Raw genomic sequence first — 21,950 nt, 5'->3', positions numbered from 1 at the left:
GTCTCCCTGTGCGGACCTGAGTCCCTGCCAGCGTTAGACTGGTTTTTTTTTTTTTTTTTTTCTTCTTTCTCTATTATTTCTTCTTTCCCAGTTTTAAAAGTGTACTGAAGCTCAATTTCCAGCAAGGTTTTGCATATTTGTGGTAGTTTGCATTTTTTCTTTATACTATTATTTTTTCTTGAGAAGTCACAATATATATACTTTTATCAACTATCAAGTGTTGGGGATTTAATTACAAACTGTAGGAAACCATAGTAAACAATAATTCACTGAATTTGGTCTTCAAGAGATTTGGATACCCAGCACCAAAGTTGAGGTCTTCCTTTTTCTGTAAGCTAGAATTTTTCTTATGCTTCAGAATATAGGAGAAAGATTTACTATTCATAGACATCTTTCTGTTACAAAATTTGATGTTTATACCATTCATCTGTGAAAACATTAATGTATACAGATATATCTATGTACTGTATGTCTGCCACTAGCATTCCAACTTGGTTTTGGGGGATACAGTAGGTGATTTTAGAGCTGTAAAGCATAATACTTATTCTTGATAAACAAACTTGGGGACACATAATCTGTATGAAAATACAAAACAGTAAAAGACCATGCCTAACTGTGCATCGTTATATGAGAATTGTCCAGAAGAGAGGAGATACCAGTTGATGCCAGTGCTTGGAATTTGACTAGGACTTACTCCGGGAAAGTGACTGAGAAGACCTTTCATGTGGTTTATGTGGTTTCATAAACAAGGCCACTTGGAAGCCAGCTTGCTGCAGGAAAACAGGGCCTCAAGTTGGAAAGTGTGCATAGGTCGGCAGTGCAGTCTGTACTGTTTTAAGGAATCTACACTTAACAGAGTCAGCAATAGTACACGGGACATACTGGGGAGCAGCAGATGAAGTGTGACCCAGTTGTTCAGGCTGTTAAGGAAAGTTTGGGTTTGGGATCAGGTAGTAGTAGAAGACATTGAAGCAATGGGGAAGTACAAAGGGCTTGATCAGCAAGCAGAGTCAGGCAGGCGTCTCAGTGGAGCTGAGTACTTACATTCGGTGCAGGGGCTTGGCTGCTTCAGTGTGGGCCAGGCTGTGGGAGTGGGGGTCAGGAAAGCCTGCTGGGGTCCCCTGCTGAGGGGTTTCAGGTCCTAGTTGTGCAGCAGGGAACACAGGCCTCCTTCCACCTGGGAAAGGAATTCTGGGGCCACAGAGGATGGCAGGGAGGCTAGGAGGCAATGGACTACGCAGATGCCAGATGAGCTGGGAGCCCGCCGAGAGGGCGGTGGGGCCAGACGGTGTCAGCCTGCCTTTCCCCTTCTCCGTTGTGGCCACTCAGGGCCAGATGTCCCTCCTCGGAATCCCCCAGCGTGTCGCCTCTGTGGGGCAGAGGACAGAAAGTCTTTTCTTTTCTTGTTCTCTGGAAAGTGTCTTCCTGAGGAAGGGACCCTTTTAGAGCGGTGGCTCCTCAGACCCCCTCTCATTCCAGAGCCTCACTCTGCCCTGGAGGAAGAGTTCAGTTTGCCGGCGAGGCCCAATGACCAAGGATAGCAGGATCCCTGGATGGGAGTGGTTGCTGGCCTCCAGCATCCCCAGCCTCCATGTGCAAGCAAGAGGAGACTGGTGGCTCTGTCATTTGAACCCTGAGCTGGAGGCCCAGAGAGCCCCAGCCTGCAGTCCTGGAGCCCGCAGACCTGGACTGACAGGCCAGACGCGGGAGCGGAGCAAGGTCCAGGCCTTACAAGTACTGCTAGGGTTTCCATTTGGTTCATGGTGTTTGCTTTTGGTTTTCTGATAAACTTGGTGTCATCTTCAGATTTTGAAGCCCCTTTTTGAGAATAATAGTGAGACGTGAAGTTTTCAATGAGCGTAGACTTTAAAGTCAATAGTCAATGTCCCTGTTGTACCGCTTTATAACGTGGTGACCTTGGGCAAGTGATTGACCCCTCGGACCTCAGCTTCGTCATCAGTAAAGCAAAACTAGAACCCCAGCCAGATAGATGAAGCTAATTGCCAAGTGTCTAATAGTGTCCATGGTGTACCTGTTGAACAGACCTTGTTTTATAATTGTCATTGTACATGTATGTAGTTTGTAGGATTAATTTTACTTTCTTTTTTTTTTTTGTCTTTTTCGTTTTTATCGGTACCGGGGATCGAACTCACGACTGCCTGCTTGCAAGACAGGCACTTATGCCGCTGAGCTAAATCCCCAGCCCCTAATTTTACTTTCAAGATACATGTTAAATACCATGGAATACTGCCTTAATTGTAAATACTCAATTTGGTCTGTGCATTTTTAAACCCTCTTCAGCCACTGTTGCCAGGTGTGAGGAAGAGTAATAATATGGTTAACTCAGAGTCCTGTCACATAACCCTAAAATTCTTTCTCCTGAGTGGCTCACTCTGTTACCCTAGCAAACCTGTCCAGCAATACTTTGCTTTAAAAGTACTTAATTTATTTTGCAGGTATAAATTATAGAGTGGTGGTTCAGAATAATGTTGGGTAACAGAAGCTGGTGGATCAGGTTGGAATAACCATGTTATTCCAGTTAGTTCGCTAACTGAATTATCACCTTCAGATAGTCTTGTTGATTTTTCTTGAGTTTTTCATTTTTAAATTTTTTAAGGTTTTTTTGTTTTTTTGTTTTTTGGTACTGGGGGTCAAACTCACGACCTCGTGCTTGCCAGGCAGGCACTTACGCCGCTGAGCCAAATCCCCAGCCCTCATTTTAAAATTTTTATCTTTTTTTTTGTTTTCATTTCTCAAGGAAGGATCTTGCTATGTTGCATGGGCTGACACCTCAAATTTAAGATCTTCCTGCTTTAGCCTTCTGCGTGCTGGGGTTATAGGTCTATACCACCCACCTGTGCAAATTTTTTACTTTTTTTTTGTTTTGAGACAGGTTCACATTATGCAGTTCAGGCCGACCTTGAATTCAACTGGGTAGCTTAGACTCACCTCAAAGTCATGATAGTCCTCCTGCTTCAGCCTCTTTGAGTGCTGGGATTACAGGCACGCATCATCATCTCCAGCTTGAGTTTTTTACTTTCTAAAACAGAATCTATGATCTTTAAGTATTCTGAGTAAATATTATCTAAATTTTATAATACTTAACTATCTTGAGAGATAAGTTTATACTGAAGAGTGAACAGTGGAAAATATTAGAGCAAAGCGTACAAAATTGTACTATTTGTATATGGACAGTCCTTAATGGAAATCCTAGGAGTTTTGCCATTTGGTAAGATTTATAGGTAAAGAGAAAACTGTAGCATATTTCTTTTTGCTGGTTATAACAGTGGTTGTCTAATTTTTTAATCTCAGATCCCTGCATTCTTAACAATTATTGTGGCGTCCAAAAATGTGTGTATGTGGGGTATGTGTATTGATGTCTGCTGTCTGAGATATTTAAACTGAGGTAAATTCAAAATATTTGTTTGTTAATCATTTAAAAATAATAGATCAGTAGCTCAGTGATACAGGGTGTGCTTAACGTGGAAGACCCTGGGTTGGTTCCCCAGCACTACCCAAAAAAAAAAAAAACCAAAAAAAAAAAAACCAAAAACCTGTTGTCTGCATGAAAGTCAGGAACCTCTGGGAAGATTCACTGATTGTTTGGAGAGACTGAGTGTGAAGAGGTAAATGACTTCTCATTATCATGTTTTAGCAGTTCAAAGGATACAGACCTTCCAGGGTCCCTAACCCATGCTTTCTGAGTTGTTATGAAGAAAAGAGTAAATGTTTTGGAGCTCTTGAGATAAGTACCATTAGCTGATTCCTAACATCCTGGCCTTATGCATATTCCTTAGCCTTAGGGCTTCCATTCCCATATCTCTTAAATTTGGGTTCATATGCCTTCTTGATTAGAGAATAGTGAGATTAGCAGTAATATCTTTTAGAGCAGGTGGGGGCCCAAAATTGTTACATTAAACATTATTGTCTAGGGCTAGTAAGTATTTGGAATTGCCTGTTGAAGAGTTTAAAAAATAATCTCATATAGTTCATTGTCAAACATTGTCATAATTGTTTGATTTTACTTTTTTGGTTTCAGGGAACATCTGTCAAATATGGAGATATTCTAAATGTCCCGTGTTAGCAGAGAGAGAAGGATTTTGTGGAGAAAAGGGGTTCAAGAGAAAATATGCCTTTAAAAGTACATTGTAGAGACCAATAATGGGTTTTGTGAAGACTGTGCTCTAGAAGGGCTTTCTGGGGAAAAATGATTTGCTTGCTGACTTTTGGAGGATCAGTCCAAGTTGACAGAAGAATTGGTCAGAGGAGGAAAGGAATTTCAAACTCAGGAAGCAGTAAGTGCAGGGATGAGAGAGCTCCGTGGTCTTGGTTGTTCCTCAAACACTGGACTGTAGGGCTGGCTGGAGCATGGGAGAGAGAAAGCTTCACAGTCATGGACTCCTTTCCTGGCTGCCCCTGTGCGGCACTGCTACACGCAGAAGAGTAGAGAGAGCAGAGAGCGCTGGGGCCAGAAGTAGAGCACTGTAACCAAAGATGAAAACAACCTAGAGGGGAACAAGAATGACATTTTGTTCATATGAAGAATTTATGCAAGAAAGATTAAGCAGACTGTCCTTCAGGTTGTGGGCAGGTCCCTGAGCTTCTGGTTAACCTGTTCCCTGCTGTGCACACAGGTGCTCCCTCAGATGTAAGTTCTGGTGGAACCTTGCAATAAGTATGTTTTGGATATATTGGTACCTCTTTCCTTATTTTGGCCCTGAAATATAGTCATCATAAAAGAGAATAGAAGTACAAAATTATTTAAAGGTCCAGTAGAACTGAGCCAATGGGTAATAATTTCCCCTTGTAATTCTTCCCTCGGAGTTTAAAAAACAAAAGAGAGAAGAACTAAAAGACCCAGTGGTTCAATTTTCAATTTTCTATCTTCCTGTGACGTCTTAACGGACATTTTTTTGAAGCCTTTCTGGGAAAACGCTTTCCTGGTAAATCTCCAGTCAGTCTTCTACTGAAACTCTCTGTTTACCCAGTAAATACAAAATTTCAGACATGGGCAGAATAATTGGCAACTAAAAAGAAAATCTATAGGAAAAAGTAGCATCTTAAGTATCTAGTGTGCAAATTGTGGCCAGAACAGGGAGGAAAAGCAACTTTAACAGAATAAATGTATCTTTGAGTACTACCTTTTATACCCTTAAAAAGATCTGAGGAATGTGGGAAGGTAGACGCTCTCTTAAGAAAAAAAAAACACCTAAAACTAGAAGGCTTTGTTTTTTGGGTAAGTGATGTTCTGGGCTTTCCCAAGTGAGCAGCAATCACTTTCAGGAAACAGTCCCCTCACTCTGACCTCGTTGGAGCTGCTGCCCTCCCCTACATGCTCCTAGGAGAGAGGTGTTGGGAGGCTGTGATTTTTGCCACATACTGGTCGCAGTGGTTATCTTTTCAAGACCTTTGCTCTGGTGGAGCAAGCCGTCAGCCTTTCTAGCCTTTCCTGCTCTATATGCCTGATCTAACAGAAACGAGTAGCAACCCACTGTTCTTCATAAGTGCTGCTTTCTTCTGAGTACCTCAGTTTGTATATACTGTGGCTTAATGAGTAATTTCCCGTCACTGCTTCTTAACATAGTTGGTTTGTCACAGAGGTCAGAATTGCAGTGTTAAAACAGTGCCAAGTGTAGACTAAAGCAGAGGAGAAATTCTACTCTATCCTTTTTTTGGCTCACAGACTGAAAATACCACTAGACTCCATGGTAGCCTTGTCCTTTTGGTGGCTTTTATTATGTAAAAGGGTACTTTTTTAACTTCTGTAAAGCTTGTAAAAAGGTGTAAGTTCTTTAGTTTTCTTTTGAAGCTGCATATTAGGCCTCTTGGGATAAAAGGTGGAGGGGTGACAAAGACCTTTCCTGAGGGTAGATAAGAGATTTTGTTATTTAAGTATAAGATTCTGTCCATCATTTCTTTGAGCATTTAATGTTTTAGATCAGCACTGTCCGTTTTAAATATATTGGGAGCTGTAAATGCAAAACAAGTAAATATTTTAAATTTTTGAGTAGCCATATGAGAATGTGATAAATCCAATTTTAGTAATATATTTAATTAACTCAACATGTAATCAGTATAAAATTTTGTGAGATAAGTATTTGCAACCAGATGTGTGTTTTACGTATTGGTGGGAGCTGTGTTTAAGGTGCTCAGTGGCCACAGGTGGCTGCCGTGTTGAACAGCACATTGCTATAATTTTTCCATATCACTTGTTTCACGTACATTTTTAAGAAGATAAATTTATGCACAAATAAATTTTTAAATTGTTTAGTGTCATTTTAGCAGTTCAGACTGGTATACCTGCTCTTAGTAAGTTTGGAGAAATAGTAATAGTAACATTGATTAAATATTGCAGTTTTGCAGTGTGAGAGGGAGAGATCACTATCAGTTCATGAAAAGATAGATTTTGGAGATTTTAGTTTCAGAAGCTGTGTGGTTAACTTTTAGTAGTTAGCATCCCCACCCCTCATTTGTAATGTCTTTTTGCTTCTTGGTCTTGCTTGTTTCTTTATGAAATTGGTTCTCCAAGGGCAAGGGAGAAAGCTTCAGTTTTACTGTTATATGCATCCTCCTTTTATTTTTTCTTCTTCATTTTATCAGTCACTGGGAAAGGCAGCCTCAAGCACAGTAGAATAGTACTTAAGCTGAAAACAATTGAGGGACAATTAGGGGGAAAACATTGCTAGAACTAACCTGGGAAATTTACCTTAGGCTTGATCCTAATGTTACTCTACATTCTCGGTAGCTACAGCTATAAATCTATAAACAAACTCTAGGTAAAAAGAAATGTGGCCCTTATTTTTCCCGTGTTGCGGAATGAACGCTTTTATTAATCAAAGAAGTCAGCAGCAAATTTGTGCTTGTTCCTTGTAAGACTTCAGTAGGTGATGGCACCTTAACTGGAGTGAGGTTTTGTTTTGTTGTTTCTTCACTTAGTGTAAAAAATACAAAGAGGGGCTGGGGATTTAGCTCAGCAGCATAAGCACCTGCCTTGCAAGGTCATGAGTTCGATCCCCGGTACTGATTTAAAAAAAAAAAAACAACAGAACCTTCTAAGACATAGTACTATGGGTGGTGATGGTGGAGAATTTAAAGGAAATTGGTAAAATGTTAAGAAATTGCAACCATTTTAAGAAGTCAGCATAGATGCAGGAGTTGATCCTCTCTGCCTCCCCGCGCCCCTTTTTTGCAATTTCCAGGACAGTGAGAGTGAAGCCTAGGTAAGGCTGCAAGGCCTTTTCTTACCTCTTGTTTTAAAATTTGAAGTAAAGTCATCACCCAGGCAGTTATTCGAAGGAACATTCCTTTCTGATGTTTTTAATGAAGATTATGTTTCTGATTTGCTCGAAAGTGTATTTGATCTATTCTTCTCCACCTATGTGCTTAATTTTAAGTCATTTTGTATCATAGGTTTCTGGAAACTCCCAAGACTTTAACCTTGACTATGTGAACATAAAATCAATTGTTTGAAGGTATAAGTGAGAATTACTAATCCCAAGAACTTTGCTGTTTTGGCCAAGGGCATGAAGAGTTGAATACAAGGAGGTGCAGGCGAACTTTGGGAAACCTTGTTGAGGGTTCGCGAAGGCAGGTGTTTTGAATGAACACGCGTCTTGCCTGTTTCGCTGTAGGGTGGCATAGAAATCCCACACTCATTCGTTTGGTAGGCTCTGAAGTGTCCTGCTCTCCTGCCTGCAGCTGCTTAGTAAAGGTGGCTAGGAGGTTGCAGCATGTATTCCCTTATTAGTGAATAGGCAGGGAACTTGTTTTTCTTCTTCTTTTTTGACTATATAAACAACAGGGAACGAGGAAGGGGACTGGGGGAAAAGAAGGAAAGAAAAGAAAAAAAGTGGAAACACAGCTTTTGTAAATAAGTAGGAAAAGAACAGTTGAGGGATGGAGGGAGAATCAAAATTGTATTAAGTACATGTATAAAATCTAATGAATGATTATTATGTATATCAAAAGTGTACCAATGGGATTTAGCTCAGTGGCATAAGCGCCTGCCTTGCAAGCAGGCAGTCATGAGTTCGATCCCTGGTACTGATAAAAATGAAAAAGACAAAAAAAAAAAAAAAAGTGTACCAATGAAATTAATTAAAAAATCATCTCAGAATGTGTTCTTCATTGAAGGGGGAGTACAGAGACTTGAAATTTTTGTTGAATAGAAGTATTTGAATTTAAGGTTCAATTTTTAGATCCTGTTACTTTGTGATCTCTTATGACCTTCTGTTTTAACTAAAAAACAAACATAAAATTGTGGAGTTATTCAGAGTTACAACGTGTTTGATTTCACCATTAAACGCTACTAAACATCAGTCAACATAAAGAGGTAGGTACTAAACTTTAATACCGCTTTGCAAGCTGCCAGGTGGAACAGTGGGAAACTAAGCTGGAGCCGGTGCCATAGTCTTGACATCTCACCGCTACTGTCCGTCCTCTATAGTTCCAGCTGTAAATCTGTATATAATCCATAGGTGACCACAGGGAGAAATGGAGCTGGGCCAGTAAATAAGTAGGGTTTGCTGACTTTGCTTTAAATTGCTCCATTACTAAGCTCACTCCATTTTTGATTGCTCTCATACTGCAAGCACATTTCTATGAAAGCTTTTGGAGTGCATGGAGGCGTACCTTGATTAAAGGAGATAAGTCAGAGTTCTTTGGGAAAATGTATGATGAGTTAGTAAGGTTCCAGGTAGAGTTTCATTTCCATAAGCTAGTCCTCTAGATTTTCCCTTTTCACTTTAAATATATTCATCCAGACAACGGAACATGTTAAAAGAGTTCTGTCATCTTTGTCTCCAAATAAGATGCTATTGCAGCTCCTCTATCTTATCTAATTTGATCTCGGATCAAACAAGGTGTCCTTCTTACTTAGAAAAGTTACTAGAATACTTACTTGGAGGAAAGAAATGTTTCAGACTTCAATTTTGATGTGTCTCTGTTCTTAACAGTTTTAGGCTGGGCACGGTGGTGCACCCTCTAATCTTAGCACTGTTCAAGGCTGACACAGGAGGCTTGGGCAGCTTAGCAACTTGGCAATACCTTGTCTTAAAAAAAGGACAGAATTTAACCTGGTTTGAAGTCCCTAGTTCAGTCCACATTACCACCAAAGGAAGGGAAAAGCTTACATTTTGGTACAAAAGTAAAAAGACAACATTTATGTATAAATAAGACCCGTAAGCTAGGGTACCATTGGTAAAGAAAAATGCAAAACAGTCTGTACAAAATGGCCTTTCGTACAGTCATGAGACCCACTATAAGTTTCCTGCATTGATGTCTAGAGCCGTATTAGTCTGCAGAGTGATGTTTTATGTTAAATGTAAATTTAATTCCAAGAATAAGTGAGAAGCAGTGTTATTTACCCTTTTCGCTTTGTGTTAGTCTCTGACCCAGTGCGGTGCTGCCAGCCCTCTGCCCCTCGCCCTTGGCACAGGTTATTGGGAGGCAGGAGTACAGAGCTGTGAAGACAGTGGGTTTTGTGTGCACTGCACGCTCCATTTGCTTGTAACTCTCAATTTTTGGCTAAGTCATTTTGAACACTTATTTAATGTCCTGAACCTTAGTTTCCTGAGGATAATAATTGTATCAGTTGCACAGGATTATTATGAGAATTAAATGAGATAATGACTGTAAAGTTTGTAGTGCACCATGTGGCGAGTGATAATTGCCCAATAAAGTTAAATACTTTTACTATAACTGCGGCTGCTGTGGTTGTTGAATGAGCACTTGCTATGCTTTCTGTTCACTTTCTATACTTTCACCTTCAAGCGAAAAACTCCCTTAATGTGTAAAACATTATATTATCTGTCAGTGCTTTAGAAATTAATTTGTCACAGTCCTCAGAAGCAAATCCAGTTCTTGATGTTTTTATGGGGAAGGTATGAAGTAAAAATTACCATCATGTTGTTAGATTTCTTTTCCATTGAATCTTCAAAAAATTTGGTGCTGTCTGTAAAATGCCAGTTGCTTTCTTGATGTTTGATTTCTAATTTCCGTTAAGATGAAAGCATCACTTAGTTTTTAGAAAGTACAAGTGACAGATTAAAATGACATCTTGTTTTGGACTGCTAGGGAAATTTGCTGGTATTCTACCACTCAAGGTTAATCTATTGGACTATATATAAGTCAATATAAAAGTGTATATATAGTGGTACAGTATTTAAGGCTACTATGTTATATATAAATTTATGCTTACAGGTCTGTCCTTAAGTCCAGTGGTCTACTGTACCTTTTGTTGTTATTAACACCTTCCTGTGTACTTTCTAAAACCCGGATATGATTTTTTTTTTTTATCGGTACTATGATTTTTTTTTTTAAAGAGTGAAACAAACCATAACAAAACAGAACAAAGAAGAAGAAAACAATGTAAGTGACACAGATTTCAAAGCAAGACAACGGAGATCAGCATTGGCTACCATTGTATCTCTTGTTTTCTTCTAAATAGTTGTCTATATCTTTACACACAATTCATACAAAATAAATAGTATAAAACTGATCAAAACAGAATAATGAAGGTGTTTCAAAATCAGACAATAGGAAAATCAACAATGGCTATCATGTCTCTTGTTCTCTTCAAAAAACCTGTTCATACCTTCATATATGTTGAAATTAAATAGTACAAAACAGACTAAAACCACTCTAAACAAAGAATAAAATCATCACTGGATTTCACAGCATGATGATAGGAAATCAGCATCGATACCATAATAATATCTCTTTTTCTTCAAAGTAGCTGTTCATATCATCATGTATAATATAATTCTTGTAAACTGTTTAGAAGTTCACTCCACATGTACACCTATCCTTTCTGCATTAGAGGAAAAAACAAAACAAAACAAATTACTAGAAAAATACGAAAGAAAAAAGACAAATAAATAACAATAGCAAGAAGCCCAAAGCAATGACGATATAGGCCTTCAAAACAAGGTGGGAGGAGCGTAGCTAAGGTTGGTATTTTATATAGTGATCTTCAAGAGTTCCTCAGATCACCAGACACAAACATGCAAAATTGATCCGATCCTATGAATGTTAACTATTTTGTTCCAAGAACTAATAGAATTTGTAGCACCGGATACGACATTTTACTTTGTTTAAGGCATAGGTTTCTGTCCAGGGACACTGAAGCAGTTGTGAGCTGAGTTGATGTGTGAAGGCTGTGGTGAAGGCTGTAACACTTCTGATCTTTTTAATGCTTCTTTATCCTGATTTATTTTTCTTAAAAAGTTATTTGATATGCTTCAAAGTGAGACAAGGACAAGAGGATTGTAGTTTATTAGGGAATTAAAAAATGTCAACAGGCTGTTTCTCATTTTCCAAACAGGTGAAGTTAACACTTTTGAGATAATTTTTACCCATTTTTTTCTCATAGCACCATTGCCTTTCTCAAAGTTTACTAGAGTTACATAATTTAATAGCTAAAAGAGACTGTCCTTTGATTTGAGCCTGGTATTCATGGTTTTGTTCTTTAGAAAAGAGTGCAGTTACATCTTTGCTCTAATTTGAATGTAAAAGAAAAAGGCTTTTTTGTCTCAGACTTAATACACTGTAGTTTCTAAGTATTTTAAATATTACTATAGAGCTTGTATGTTTCTTTATGATTTAGAGTTTTAAAATAAATATTGATAAAGAAAAATGAGATTGGAAAACCTATTAAATTATCTAAAGCCCATCAGATATGTTTATCAGGTATTTTATATAATGTTTGTATTACCTTATTGACCTATAATCTATATAAAGACTATAAAATGAAACTCTTCCTTTGTATCATAATAATAGAATAATTTCGATTCAGGTGTATAATTTCATTGAATTCAAAATTTAGAGAAAGGAAAATATTTTAAATATACTGTGTACTGAAATTTCTCAGAATATCTCTGGTGTTCCCCACGTTATTTGTCAAGAGTTTGCCTTGTACTTTGATATCATGCCAGTTGTGAATGTTTGTGGAAAATGTGTAGATAGCTTAACGCGATGAAGTTTTTGTCACGGTGACAATGTTCTGTGTGTGTTGTTCAGTGTGGTAACCACTAGCCATGGCCACGACCATTTTGCATTTGAGATGAGTATGAGGCTGAGGAGTTGAAATTTTTATTTTTATTGATTTTAATTTAGCGTGGTTAGTAACTTCACGTAGCAACAGTCAAGGTATTACTAAACAGGACAGTTTTTAAAAAGGTTACTAGAAAGTGAAATGCAGAGCACAACTAAAATTAGAAAAGGGCTTTTGTAGGAGGTGTAAAGAGCTCGTACAGCTTTGTGTCTCCAGGTTTATTGTTCCACGTTTTGTCGAGTGGCCCGCACCACAGGTGCCTCATGGCTTCTTGCCGCATAATGGCAGTGTGTGGTGGTCCATGCGTGGTAAAGTTGATGCAGCTCATGTTATTATTTTTGGAATAAGTGTTCGTTGTGTTTAACCAGTTGTTAAACACAGCACGGTAGTTTAGGGAACATGAATAGAGTGTCTTATGTTAAATTATAAATGATACTTTTAAAAATTTACAAATTTCAAAGAAGTTCCAGTCATTTTTCTTAAATAAAACATTTAAAATGTGTAAGATAGGCACATTGTGTATTAAATAATATTATCTAGGTTTTTTTGGTCAGTTAATTAGGTCATATGCTCTCAATCAATAGAAAGTTGTTTTACATATTTCATGGGTTTTGAAGAGTTTGACTTACTGTGAATGGGTTATTTATCACCAAAATGTTCAAGCTGATTGTTGAGCATTAGTGTAGCTTAACTTTATGTCACATGAATCTGTAATTTTAAAAAATCTAAAATACCAATTTTGTATATTATTGCTGGGGAGAAGAGCCTTGTTCTTTACAAACTAGAAATAATAATTCTGTTATGAAAAGTTAGTTTTCCTAACATTTGTTCTTGCCTGTATAGAAATGTCCTACTTTATGTTGGCCTTTGGCTATAAAAATTATTATAGGTAAACCTAGAATTTCCTTTGAAAAGAATTTAGCTCTTTATTAAATCAAAATGTCAGGACTCTGTCCAGTTAATCTTTTGGAATAATGGAATTGTTCTCCAGTATGATACCCTATAACTGTCTGCGGTTAGGAAAACTTGAAATGGGAATGGTGAGACTAAGAAACTGAACTTTAAGTTATACTGAATTTTCATAAATGTAAATGTAAATATTCTCATTTGGCTAGGTACTACAATATTGGGCTACTCTATTTCCATCATTCTGGACCATAGCTGGTAGAATAGTAATCTTCAAACTTTTTTGTCTCCTAAAAGAATAGATTTATAAGTTAAAATGTATTTGTCTGAATGATAGTCATCTCATTAAAGAGGTATTTGTTTCCTAGATGAACTGAAGCCTTCTCAGTGGATATTTCTTACTGTAGTTCTCTGCTTTGCTGCTAAGGGATTCTTCTATAAGAGGTTGATGAAATCAGAGGTTTATATACTCTAGGATAATGCACTATAACAAGATTTGGGATGAATAAAAAGCATTTTAGTGGAAAGGAAGATGGAAGAGGAAAAACAGCAGAAATCGGATGAATTGTAGTAGAGAGTTCATGTGGTTGTTCGGAAACTGGAAACGGTCCCCCTTCAGTATCCTTGTTCTTTGGAAAATCCTGAAGGTTCTACAAGGTTCCACGTAGCCTGGTTCGAAAATCAAAGGGAGCAGCCAGCGAGGACTTTCGTTTTGTTTCTTGGTCATCATCATTATCATCTGCTCCTCCCCACCCTGTTATTAGTCATGTATGCAGTTCATAATAAATACATTCACCACAGGGAACTGGTACATATGCATCCTGCATTTTGACCATTTTTTACTTTCCCTTCTTTGCTTCTAACTCCGTTCTGAGATCCCTTCCTGTGTCCTCAAAGTCTGTCTCCTTGTTTCCTTTCATCTTTTATTTTACTCTTTACATTGTTTATATTTTGGCTTTTGCTTATAAGAAAAACCATGTGGTATTTTAACCGTGTGTGTGTGTGTGTGTGTGTGTGTGTGTGTTTACACTTAGCATTAATTTTAATGGCTGGCTTACAGGAAGACAGCCAGATCTGTACATACTGCTTCAGTGTGTTGCAATATTTTGTTTTAGTTGACAGATGTGAAAATGATCAGCCCTCACGTAGGTGTATAGCTATAAAAGGAGGAATATTCTGATGTCTTTCCAGGTAATTACAGATACCCTTTGCTGTTGTACCGAAACTGTGTGGGAGCTGAAGCAGTATCTACTGCATTTTTATACAATTACATTAGAATCTGTTGCTCTTTAGCTTGCCCTTTGAATAATTGTTTTAACAATATACGATTTCAAAACATCATCCATTGTTTTGAAAGTATTTGTTCATTGAATTTTGTCAATCTTCCCAATTCTGTGTACAATGTTTTGAAAATCACCTTTGTTTATATTACCACTAGTTTATTGGAAAATTCTGTAAAGATTGGGAAGTTGTCAAGCTTGTATTTATTTTCAGTATTCTGATTTTTGTTCAAAAGCTCGTATGTCAGTATTAGAAACAGCCACACACTTTTCCCTGAAGTGAATGCCTCATTTTGTTACCTTCAAAAAAAGTCCTGCCAGATAACTAAGCCTGAATAACTTTGGTTCATAGTTGAGTTTTTCTTTCAAATAAAAGTAGTGTTCTGTGCAAAAAGGTGGCCAGTTAAACTTACAACTCCAGACAGTTGCACAAGTGCTTTTTTGTAGTTATAGACTTGATCCTGCAGTATGCAGCAGAGACACTTCCTGTGTATTTCACTTTTCCTCACATAGAAGACCGAAAAGGATTAGGAATAATAAAAATCAATTTTTACTCTTTTATCAAGGACACTCTTAAGTGAGCTGGTTTTTTCCCTCCCTTACTGTGAGTTTGTGGCCACAAGGAGAATAATGGTTACTATTGCAGTTTGCTTCACTGCCCAGATTGCATTTGCACCGTCAGTGTAAATGTCAACACAGTGAAAAAGCCAGATGATGTCTTAGTATTATAAACCATTTCTGTTTGCTTTGGACATCCTGAGTGTCTTGGGGACCTCCCCGGGATCCATCAAACTCACTTTGAGGGCCAGGTTAAAGGACAATTCAAAGTGACAATTTTTCTTTACAAACTGAATAATGCATATTTATCTATGAAAGGTCTAGCTGGTACCTGTAAGTGGTTAAGTAAAGTGGGATGGGGCTGCCAGCTGTCGCTCCCTGACCCCGTCTTGAGTTGGAGTGAATCTAGTACCTGTGAGAGAAGCAAGCAGCCAGACTAGTTTTTGCTATTGAGCAACTTGTGGGTTCTTATGCTTCTCCTTTTTACAACCTTTTGTTGCGAGAGCATTTACAGTAAACAGCTTACTTCATCCTGGAGCCCTGGAAGCACTTTTGTTGCTGTACAGAGGTGAACTGCTCTCAGTCATCAGGACCACACCTTGCTGCTCACAGGGGTAGAAAACACATTGCACACCTCTTTTCTTACTTCTGTCTCTTGTCCTTAAAGATTCTCTTCGTGAAAATCATGTGTTAAAATAACTTGTCTAGGTTCTGAAAAATGGGGTTATTGGGAAACGAAGGTGACTGACCAGTTGGGCTTCTGAAGATGGTTTGATGGGATCATTGATCAGTTCAGTTATTCATTCATCCCATGTTGAATGAGTGCCTCACATGTGCTAAGTGTAATGCAGCACTAACGGATGCCTTTTTCTTGCCTCCAAAGACCTCATCTGTAGCTACCATCAGGCAGTAAGCACATGTTGGAATTGTCAGGTGGTGGATGTTGGTAAAGCGTGTGCGGGGAGTTGAGTTACAGCGCAAAGGGAGACCATTCAATTTTGGATTAGGCAAGGCTTCCCAGAGGTGTTCAGCTTCAGAAATCTTGAACTGATTAGGTTCCTTGGGGTTGACTCTTAAAGATGGTGGTGGGAGCTGCTTCCTGGAGAGTGGAGGAAAATTAGTGCTTTTCATTTTACTTAACAGTATATGATTCCTCCTATTTCCTTCTGCTTTTAAGGTTCATAGAAACCCAAATCCATAATTAAACCTTGATTGTTGAGAATGTAGTAGTAACAAAGGACCGTGTGTTCCAGAGGTTTATTTAACAAGAATATCCACCGTGGCTTCCTTATTGTGCCACAGAGCAGAGGTTTTTTTCAGTAGAGTTTCTCTTTAATTCATGTATCCCTTAGGCCTTGTTGGGCAAACAGCTAAATTAATGTGTTTTGGACTTCTAGCAGGCTTTAGTCTCTGTTAATATTTTCTTACCAGGTTGGACAAAAGTGATCACATACCACTTTCTGTTGGATTTTTGAGTGAAGCTGGCTAAGTGATGTTTCCAGAACTTATTTGATTCTTTCTTTTTTAAAACATGCTTTAGAAATAGATTTCTTTGATGTTTTCCTCGTACATTATTTTTATTAATTCAGCATTTAAAAGTATTTGTTAACTACCCATTCTGTGAATTGTTTGAGGTATAGCAGTGATCATGGAGCTCACATTTTATTGAAGTGAGCAGTCAACAAATAAAGAGTATATCTATATCTGTGTACCAAGTAATGATATAAATTGTGAAGACAAAGCTGAATAAGGGTATAGAGAAGTTTGGGAAGTGATGATGTAGGAAAGTTGGTTTAATAATGCTTCCTCAGATGAAGACAATGACTTGCAATTGGAGGGGGCAGTCTTACAAACACCTGGGGGAGGAGTATGCTTTGCAAAAGCCCCGAGGCTAGAGTGTGCTTAATGTGTTGAAAAGTATCTGGAAAGCAGTATGTTTGGAGTGCAGCGAAGAAGAAGAGTGCTTGGAACTTTGATTATAGGGGTCATTCGGGCTCAGAAATAGGTACTGTGAGCTAAAACAGAGTTTGAATTTTGCTGTGAGATGGAAAGGTACTGAAGAATTTTGAGCATGAGAAGGGTGTCACCTGTTGTATATTTCACCAGGATTGCACTGTTTTCTGTGAGGCATAGAGAGGAGGGCAAATGTAGTTGCACAGGGGATCAAATTAAAGGCTATTCCACTTGATCAGACAAAATACAGTGGTGGTTTACACAAGGATAGTGGTCAGATGTTTCAAAGTAGTACTGACAGGATTTACGGACAGATTAGAAACAGGATTTGGGAGAACGGTAGACACCAAGATTTTTGACTTGAGTAGTCAGATTGGGAATGCTGTGGTGAAACAGATTAAGACAGAAAAATCTTAGTTCGGTTTATACTTCTTAATTTGGAGATACTAGACTGAATCAGAGATTTTACATGGGAAGTTGGATATAGGAATTCAGGATTTAGGAGACAAGCTTGTCCTAGAGCAGTGATGGTAAACATTTTATAGCTTTCAGTGTCACAAACAGCCCACCGAGTCACACAGGCCATAGGTTTGCTACTACTGAACTAGAAGAAGAAGGAGTTCCCAACTTATTGTTGTGTAGGTGGTACTGTGTTTTCTGTGGTAGACTACATGGATGTCATTTTGGTAAATGAAAAGTGTGAGGATGCCGTACTTATCTAGGACTCCGGTTTATTGCTCTGAATTAGAAGACCCAAGAAATACTGTCATAGGCGAGGGAGAAAAAAACAGGTGAATACTCTGGATTGCATATACAGAAAGGGTTTTCAAGTTGGAGTAATTGTGTCAAATGTTATTGGTAGAATAGGATGAGAATCAAATATTAACTTTCAGTCTTAAAAGGTCAATCTTTTCTATATTCTTATATTTTTCCCTACAACATAGCAGATTGTTTCATTTTTAAAATAAGTCAAGGTCTTGTTCTATATTCTGGGTTGTTCTCAAACTCAAGATCCTTCTACTCCAGCCTTCCAGGTCCTTGGATTATAGACATACATCCCAGTACTCAGCTCTCAATGCATTTTTTGGTGATGTTGAAGTTTAATAGAGTTCTGAATCTGAGTTAGTTGTTCACCAAAAGATACTTAAAACAGCACTTGGCATCTGCCATGTCCCTGGCTATATTGGTCCCCAAGATAAACTGGCCAGGCTGCTTGTGATCGTGCAGAGCACCTGTGCAGTTTGTGGTGCAGTGCTGGGTGTGATTAATTACATATAGAATGTGATGATAAAACAGTACCAGTTAGTTACTGGCAGGACTGATACTGTGTTAGAACAAGAACAAATGACTTCCTGTCTCCATTCCCCCTATTCCAGTGACTCTGTCTATATGTTAGAGAAAAATAGCCAAATAATGGGACTATCTGAGAAGATGTTCATTTGTAAAGAAAAATTGCTGTACTTAGAAGGTACTGCAGGAAAAATCATTGAATGGGGATAAAAGTCCGATTTCCACGGGGTGGGGGGGAGTCATCATTAGGAGATTATAGCACTGCTTGTGCATTGCTCATCCCACTTTCCAGTAAAAGTAAAGATCAAACCAGGATGTTTGTGAGGGCAGGGAGGACAGGGTCTGCAGTGTTGCTTGAATGGCAGGATGAACATTTGTTTAAATCTTACATGTCACCTTTATAATAAATGGTTTTTGCAGTCCGTGGGAATATGTCATGTTTACGTAGAACGTAATTTAAAGGCTTGTGCCAATGGTAGGGCAAATAGAGCTAATCACCTTTAGGTCTTTATACTAAGAATATTTATAAAAAGCCACTCAATGGGACAGATACGCACATATCATTGGTGGCTCAAACCGCTGGGCAGCAAGAGATGAGAATTGTGACACTGTTGTGAGTGTGTTAAGCCACGCGAAGCCAGCTGTGTCTTGCTCTGCTTATTCGCCCTTTTCTTCCCTAGGCACAGTGAACTGATTTTAGTTCTCTCAAATGTTTTTGCCCAGAACATTTGACTGAGAAGCTTTCTCCTTGTTTCGGGTTATATCTAGATGTCCCCCCAAAGCCTCACGTGCTCCCAGGTAGGGCTTTTGAGAGGTGACTGTATCTAGGGAGAGTGAATATGATTTGAGGTGGATGGTAACTAAATGAGCCTACTGACCGGGTCACCACAGTTTTGGATGTCGATGATGGGAAGGCCCACTCTGGGCATGGGGCAGGATCACAGTAGGTTTACGCCCTGACTGGAGTAAAAAGGGAAGTGAGGCTGATTCTGCTGCTGCTGCTGCCTGCCCTGGGCTGTTTCACTTCTGTGATGCTCCTTTGCCACACCACCCTGCCCAGAGCCAGCTAACTCTGGACTGAAATCTCTACAGACTGTGAGCTAAAGTAAATCTTTCCTCTTTTAACTTACGAGTGTCAAGTATTTTGGCCCAGTAACAAAAAAGTAACTAAGGCACTCCTAGTTAGAAATCCTTTCTCTGAAAAGCCTTGCCTACCAAGCGCCTGCCAAGTGTAAGGCCTAGGCTGGTTCCCTGCACTGGTCCAGGTTCTCTGTACAGTGATCCTCACTCCGCTGCTCTGCTTGTACTGTGGCACAGCACAGGCTTTTGAAGGGCATGTCCTTGGAATCCTTACTCTCACTAACAAGCTGTGTTACCCAGGGTGAATTACACTGCTTCCCTGGGCCTGTTTTCTCTCTTCTGACAGGTACACTTGTTCTTGCCTATCTCATAGTGTTGGTAGGAAGATTAGTAAGTAAAATCATTTATGTAAAATGCGTGGTAGATGAGACAGTTATTTGGTAATTTCTTGCTGCTATTGAAGCTACGTTATTGCTGTTGTTTCTACTCCTGGAACTATTTTTGCCAGTATTCTCTGTTGCTGTGTTCTAAGTAGAGAGAGCTCAGGATCTCTGCCCATCACCTCTGCCATCATCATCATCTTTGTCATCGTCATCACCATCATCGTCTTCTCCTGAGTGCATGACATTCAGCAGGCAGTCACTAAATGTGCAGTGTGCTCATTCAGAGGTGTGGGTGTGAACCGATATCTTGAGTAATTGGGAGGAGACAGTGGATGGAGGATGTCTTGCTGGAGACGTCTCCTAGTCTGGGCTATATGATGACTGGAAGTGAGTCAGGGTCAGGGAGCACTTGGCGGCAGCATGGAGTACTCTGGGGAGAGTGGCTGGAGAGCACAGGACTGCAAAGGCAAGACCTGCTGAGAAGCTGGGAGTTGTTGGGGCATCATTGTCCACTGGCAACAGAATGTGAGCCACATTGGCCATGCAGACTTATCTAGTCATCATGTTAAAAGTAAAGAGAAACAGGCAAAGTTCACTATAATGTATTTCACTTAATGTACAACATATCCAAATTACAGTTTAAACATACAGTATCTAAATACTATTTCAACAGTGATATTTAATATAAAAATACTAATGATATTTTTACTGTCCTCCACCTCTAAGTCTTTGAGATCTTGGTTTGGATGGCTGTGTTCTAAGTGCTCGTAGCTTCATATGGTGGGTGGCTGGCACAGTGGACAGCATGGGAAGCAGTGGTAATAAGACAGTGGCCTTGTGGGTGGAAAGGGCAAAGGACATGAACAGGACAGGATAACTGCCTTAGGCAGAAGAATGCAGGAAAAATGATATGGTTTATTTGTGTTTTTAGATGAGATAAGCTGCTGAGTTAAGCTTTGAAATTTGAAGTTGTGGAGGGGCATTGTGCCTCATGGGTGTGGAGCTTAGTCCTTGCATGTTTATGATGCTGCGGCCTGCAAAGTGGGTCTGAAGCTCTGTAAACCCTGGGCAGCCCCTGGGTTGTCCTTACCTGCGCAGCCTGTCCTCCTCCATCTTTGCTCTGACTTGAAAGCTTTCTTCTTGGACTTTATGGAAAGTTAGATGATTACCCCCAAAGTGCCACATGGGCTGTTGCCAAGAGAAAAAGACAAGAATACGTCATCATAATTCTCAAATGTGCTTTGCCAATCCATCTGAAGTGACTGAAGTATTTCATGAGCTATTTCAATTTTGAACTTCATTTTAAAATCACAGTAAATTATATACCATTTTTAATAGTATGATTGCTGAAGATTTTTACTGGAAAATGTGTTTGCGTTTTAGTTTTAAATATGAGTTTCTGAGAACTTTTTGTAGGTCTGTGTCCAGCCAGTGTTTGTGTTTGGCAGTGCTTTTCCAGGAACAAGGTAAACACGTTTCTGATTTGTTCATAGTAGGAAAGCCATGCTACTACAACACTATGGAGAGTGTCAGAGGCTGGGAGATAGAACCTTGGCCTGGTGTGCATGAGGCCCCGGGGTTGAGCCCAACATACAAAGACTATGTAGAGTACTCAGAGATGTGATTAAGAAGTTTGTCCATTCATTCATCAGTCAACACTATTGTACGTTTCTAGTGTGCCATTCTCTTTGCAAACATCCCAGCGGTATCAAACAAAGTAAGCTGCTTTCCTTTGTAAAAATCCCAGCTAGCATGCAGTGACGTACCTGCAATATGGAGAAATAAATGCAGACTTTATGAAAGCAGATTCACAACTTAATTATTTGCAGGCCCAGGAAGGAAGCTGGTGCTTAAGATAGATGAAAGGAGAGGGGAAATTTGCACAGATACAGTACAGAATGTGGTGCTTTCATCAGACAGTAAGTGTTGCAACACTGTCTCGGACCAGTCAGTCAGGTGTGCTTCCATTTACATACGCATTCATCTGTTCAGCCAAAGGTTAAAGGTGCTGATCTGGTGCTGTAGGAGGGCAGCAGTTATAAGGCACTTGAGTGCCTTTTCTAAGAGGATGAAGAGTACATTAATAATTGCCAGGTGGAGACATGGTATCTGCATTCACATTTGAAGACTTGGCGAGACTCTGATACTCCATCTACAAACATTAAGCCTACCCTGTGTGTCAACCCCTGCATTAGGTGGTGGTGGTATTTTGTGGTTATGATTATAAAAGAGGAGCAGACTTGTTGCTCTGCTGCCCTTCTGGGGTTCACAGTCCAGAGGATAAGAAGATCTACTAGGAAGTAGTCAAGTGATGTGAATCTCCTTGGCCTGTGAGGGCATTTGACTGCAAGTGCGGGGATCAGGGGAGCCTTGGGGAGGTTATGCTAGGACTGAGTTTTGAAGATTGAGTAGGAATTACCTGGGAGGGAACAGTGGGAGAGGATACAG

At 39.3% G+C, this 21,950-nt stretch overlaps 1 protein-coding gene across 3 annotated transcripts in view; it reads left to right on the top strand.

Annotated features, from left to right (window-relative positions):
* The window catches only part of Chd7 (chromodomain helicase DNA binding protein 7), a 182,449-nt gene that overhangs the window by 60,786 nt on the left and 99,713 nt on the right, over positions 1-21,950 (top strand). The window lies entirely within an intron of this gene.

The sequence above is a fragment of the Cavia porcellus genome, unplaced genomic scaffold, assembly GCF_034190915.1.
Source record: "Cavia porcellus strain 051 isolate PalLab524CR breed Dunkin Hartley unplaced genomic scaffold, mCavPor4.1 scaffold_11, whole genome shotgun sequence".
Classification (NCBI taxonomy): Eukaryota; Metazoa; Chordata; class Mammalia; order Rodentia; family Caviidae; genus Cavia; species Cavia porcellus.
This window is presented reverse-complemented; position numbering and strand designations above follow the sequence as displayed.